We start from the raw sequence: 5,745 nt of genomic DNA, 5'->3' as shown, positions 1-5,745 counted from the left end.
TGTCTAAATCACAAGGCAAATACGCTCTGGAGAGGAAATCACAGTCCCTGGTACACCAGTTGCCTGAAGCAAGCAGTTACACATCTACCCTTGCTAGGAAGCCACTTTCTTTCCAGAGGAAATAAGAGTGGACGCAGAAGATGGGAGGGTGGAGAAAGGATGTTACTGACGAGGGTGACATCCCAACACAGCATCATGACGTATCTGGACACCCACTGAGTTGACAGCTAAGAAGTACTCTGAAGGTGCACGGCTGAGATCTGCCTTATAGATAGACTGAACCTCTCTGTTGCGTCCTACTCTACGAGCTTTCTCCACAGCATGGCTAATTAGACAAGGAAACAGGATGTTAGTCAAGAAGTGAGGCTGCAACCCAGCAGCAAGTGATCAAAAAGTCTTAAAGAACTGATGACATGTAAAGTGTTGCAAAGAGCACATGGAACCAGAATAACATTATGGTGTTCCAAGTGACAATGATGCCTAGAGAGGCTACCTGGAGCCCAGGCTTAGACAGAGTGAAAGAAAAAAAGTAGGTGCTTATTAAAAGGCCTTTAAATTATCCACCTCAGGCAGTACAAGAGCCCGGCCATGGCTCTACCCAAGATGGACACAAGATGGATGACCAGTCATGATTTTCACACTTTTATACGTTTTGGGCCATTTACATATTGGGGTTAATTGTCCAATTACAGGTCATGAAGTCCCATCCTCCCAGATTGTTCTCCTTAACTTGCCCTTGTGTACACTTTTGGGCCCAAAGCTGCAACAGTGTCCTTGGTTCTCAGGCTGGAAAAGGATTGTTTTGTCTAACTAAACTTGAAAAGAACTCACTAACCCTTTATATGAAAGTTCAGAGTTACACACCAAGGCAGAATCTGAAAAATATGAAAGCTAAAACTTAAGGCATCACCAAGGGTTATCATTTTTCAGATGAAATGCAAAATGCAAGTTCTTCTTGCTGTGACCATTGTTAGCTTTTCAAAAGTCACAAGCTTTACTTTCAGTGCAGCAAAAGATCCTTATATCATCCATTTTTACTCTTTTGTGGAATTGTTTTATGTGGCATTCACATTTTCTGGAAAAATCCCTTCGCCCAGAATTTTTCTCCTAGGAAACTGAGAAGCCTCAGAGAAAAAGGAAAACAATAATTATCTGATTTGCTTCTCCTGTGTTTTGCTCCTTTGGAATATGTTTGAAAATTGTTTACCAACAGGTGGTTGTTTCATTGGTTTCTGCTGTGAGTTGTTTTGAGTCAATGGCCAATTGGGGCCAAGCTGTGTTGGGACTCTGAAGAGAGTCACAAGTTTCCATTATTATCTTTTTAACCTTCTGTAAGTATCCTTCCTGTGTTCTTTAGTATATATAGTTTAGTATTCTTTAATATAATATAATATCATAAAATAATAAATTAGCCTTCTGAGAACATGGAGTCAGAGTCATCATTCCTTCCTGTCATGAGGCATCCTGCAAGGACAATAGTTTCATACTACCTTATAGCTGCATTCTATGATTAAAAATAAAAAAATATGAACATGCAAAACTGAAGAGTGAGGATGTTGGTCTATGGCAGTTTTTATCCCAAAGGTGTTAGAATACAGTCATGATAGAACAAGTTTTTTAGTTGTAAATATACATTTAAGACAGAAACTCCTGTGCCCAGAATTCACCATGCAAATAAATACTTTTACCAAGTTTTACCAGTCACAAACAGCTACTGTAATTTCATGACAGAGTAGAGCTTTCTTATTAGGACTGACTGCCTTATCAGCATGGCTGTCCTTCTTCCTGCACACACTGTGAAAATGAGCACACACTGCTGGGTTTTCCCAAGCTTGTACAGATCTCTCCCAACACAGCCCTTCACGCTGCGGCATGGACAGCCCATTCCACCCCTCAAGGAAGAAGTCACACACTGCAAGCCCAACTGCACCATGTAGGTTCCTAAGCTCACAAAACCATCTTGGCAGAAGGTAGTTCAAACATAAAATATTGTGTGTGTGATCATATAGAGGAATCACTCTACGCTGCCTCCATAACCAAAGTTCTCACTGACGTATAGAAGAAATCTTTTACAAATACTTCAGTGAACAAGGCCCTTTGTTGTTATCAAAGGAAGTCATACATTTAAGCTGCCATGTGATTTTTCTTTATGGTAATACAAGGAATCATAGGATTTGCTATGACTGGAAGAGCACTAAAAATAGTAATTAGAAAAGGAGTAATTTCTATGGATTTATTTTTTGAAAAATAAAAAAAAGGTCAGGGAACCTCGTCTATTTCCTTGCCAATTCATAAAAGCTGTATCTTTGATTTCTCTAATATACCAATGAAATTAAAAGTTAATAAAACTCTACTGAAAGAAGACAATTCCTCTGCTGCCACAGAGAAATATGTTCTTTAATACATCACCATTCATCATGACTGAAGAGGTTTTTTGCACTTGGGTCTGCTGTTTGTAAAAGGAGTTTTAAAATCACATCATAACTTACTTCTAATGAACACATACCTATTTGCAACCATTACTAAGATTTTCTCGAGCAAAAGGGCATCTGTATTATTTTACTAATAGCTTATTAAAATGGTCAAGAGCTTCCTGTAGAATAGAAGTTATTAAAAATAAGTGAGGTAAAGAGAGACTGTGATAAACCTTACTAGACCTAACCAATTTCAGTACACGAAAACCAGAGAAATAATTTCAAATTCTTCTTAACATCAAATTCATCTTAACATACAAATAGGATTCTCTCAAACAAAAATGTTCTAAAACAAGTTTTCATTTGCAAGTCATTGCAACAACATAAAAAATTACAAATCAGTGACATAGCAATATTTTTTTTTTGTCTTGCAGAAACAACTTGGAAATTATTTACCTTTCTCCAGTCGGTTTTTTATTGTTGTATTTACTGTTAGACAAGCACTTTATTAGCTTTTACGCATGAACTGGAAAAGTGCATTTTAGTGCAGTTTATATATCCTTTAGGCCAATACCATCAAAGCCATTTTGTATTCTCTAGCTAACTAAATCTGCTTGACTCATATAATCTTGTTTCATGTTTCTTCTAATTAGATTGCTTTTTTCACTCTTCAGCACTAGAGGAATGCCTGCTGCACATCATCCTCTCAAGAACCAGCCCAGCCAGAGACAACTGCTGCAGTTTTTCCAAGTGACTAAGGCTAGCTGGATATAAACACATTTTCTTCTTGTCTTTGATTGTCTATACCATGACTATTCTACATAAGAAAATACCTGGTATAATAGCTAATAAATGCTTTTATTGAACAGGATTACTAGTTATTATTTTTTTCATCTTAATAACTCAGGCATTGCCAAGAAAAACTCCACAAAACACCACGAGGCTAATTTTGGCAACTTCATGGGTCTGATTGTGATTTAAAGGACCAAAGAAAGCCAGAAAGCCAGTAGGAAATGAAGAACTATCCATGGAGGTGGTCAAGGGAGAATGTTTACAGTTTTTGCCCTCAGACTCAGGAACTATTATTTCTCTAAAGGAAATCAAATTTGAATCCTATGAATCCTTTACAGTGCTTTCACCCAGAGCAGCTGTATTATGGAGAATTACATTACTGCATAAATTCAAGCTACATCTTCCTTACAGTTCACTTCCTGTGACATTCTGTATCTTCTATTTGTACTTCAATCCTTACTGTAGAACTTAACTTTTAAATGGAAGAAGATGCAGGAACTGTGGAGGGTATTTAAATTAGAACAAAGCATTATGATCTTAATATTAACCACAACACATGCAATTACATTATCTTCTTCAAAAGCACTGTAATAAGGGGAAAAAAAAAGGAAACCATATATTGGGTACAAAACAAGTATAGTATGGATTAAACCCCCAAAATAGAATGCAACCTTGCCTTTGACAGGTACATTACATCTACTGCCGGTAGATTTATGGGTTTCTCTCTAGTCTTCATTCCAGCAACCTCTGTCAGCTTGACACACCTGTATATTTTGAGTTGAACTGCAAAATAAGGAGATTAGTCTCTTCTCAGATTGTAGAGAGATAACTTGTGCACCAAGTGTAAGAGCTGTTAAGGTACCTACAGCATTCCTGCAAAGGATGGGGTAATACAGCAAAATAAAAGTCAAGAACTACAATAGGCATTTGGTATATATGCATATATGAAATTATTTGCTGGCACCTACCAATCCATAGAGTAACAGCCTGCAGAAGGAAATCCAAGCCAGTGTTCTGCTCTGCAAATCCTGGAAAGCATTGGGAGTCCTAGAATTGGAATAGATGTGTTTTATATGTACTGGACAAGGATCATAGTAAAAATGTACAGACAAACAGGTCCATACAGAAATCAAAAAGCTTTCTTATGTGCTGAATATCCCACTAGCAGAAAAGGCAATTTGGTTTGTGACTAAAGCATTATGCTCAAAATCAGACTTTGCTCCATCTCTAGTCTGCACTGTGATCTAAAAGTAGGTTATTCCAATGATTTGCTTGTCTCAGTTTTTCCTCCTTCAGGAATTAGCAAAAATCAAGTCTCCTTTGCAAAAATTTGGATATAAAGGTGAAAAGTACAATTCAGGCATATTATTTAAATAATCTGATGAACTAGGAATGGTCACATTATTTTAGGAAGTCTATGAACATTCATAGTTACTATAACACATCATTGTCACACACAAGAAATGTCATTTGTCATTTACAAACAGCTTATATCCAAGAAATCAACAAAGAAAGAATTAAAGGAAAAACACGGTGGACTCTTCTTCACAAAACTTAGCACAAAATGAATAATGAATGTTTTTTCCATACAGGAGGTATCATTGGCTACTATATTTACATTTTAATACTTACAAGATATTTTAAAGTAAAGTATTATTTACAACTCCTGTGCAATTTTCCTTAAAGCTTTTATTAACCAGACACTTAGAGAAGTTATTTTTTCCTAAGGCAATTACAGATGAGATTCAAATAAAGTACTAAAGTAAATACTTTGCCTGGTAGAAAAAAAGTATGCTAATAAAGGATTAAAAATAAAATAGTTGTACCTTCCTACAGCAAGGAAATACATCAAAAACAGTATGTCCTTTGAAGCTGTAAAACTTGCTTAAAAATCAATGAAAAAAGTAACTTACTGGAGAATAACAACAATTCCTTCAAAGCAAAGTGGTGATTGAAATGAAATGTATTTTTAAATTAATTTCCTTCTGCTCATCTTACAACAGATTAGTAATGAGTAGATGAATTGTTTATTTCAGAAGAACACATATATATATGTATATATGTAGGCATGATTTTAGAAAATCCACACGCAACAGATTGTGGTAAGAATTTGTATATTTTATTATCATTTCATTCCATCCAACTGCACACAAAGAAATCATTCAAATTATGAAGAAAGCATACTGGAATGTTGATTTTAGCAGGTTTTTTTCCTAAATTCTCCTTTGTAAGACTAAAGAACTGATTTTTAAAGGGGTTATATGGGAAACTTAAGTATAAAATGTTATTATTTTCATAGAATACACAAAACTTGAACATTTTTAAAGTACTCAATGTTTCTAAAATATTATGGAGTTGGTAAACAGTCATAAATTTAACACATGTTCCCTCTAATTAAAAAAAAAAAGTGGTTCTCAAAATAAATCAACAATTCCCTAGTGCATTTATAAAGAGAAAAGATCAAAAGCAGGAACTGGTATCTCTCCTTCCAGTGTTAATTAGTAATTAAAAATCTTAGCTTCATTAGTACCTACTCTGA

The sequence above is a fragment of the Zonotrichia albicollis genome, chromosome 5 (genome assembly GCF_047830755.1).
Source record: "Zonotrichia albicollis isolate bZonAlb1 chromosome 5, bZonAlb1.hap1, whole genome shotgun sequence".
Lineage (NCBI taxonomy): Eukaryota > Metazoa > Chordata > Aves > Passeriformes > Passerellidae > Zonotrichia > Zonotrichia albicollis.
This window is presented reverse-complemented; position numbering follows the sequence as displayed.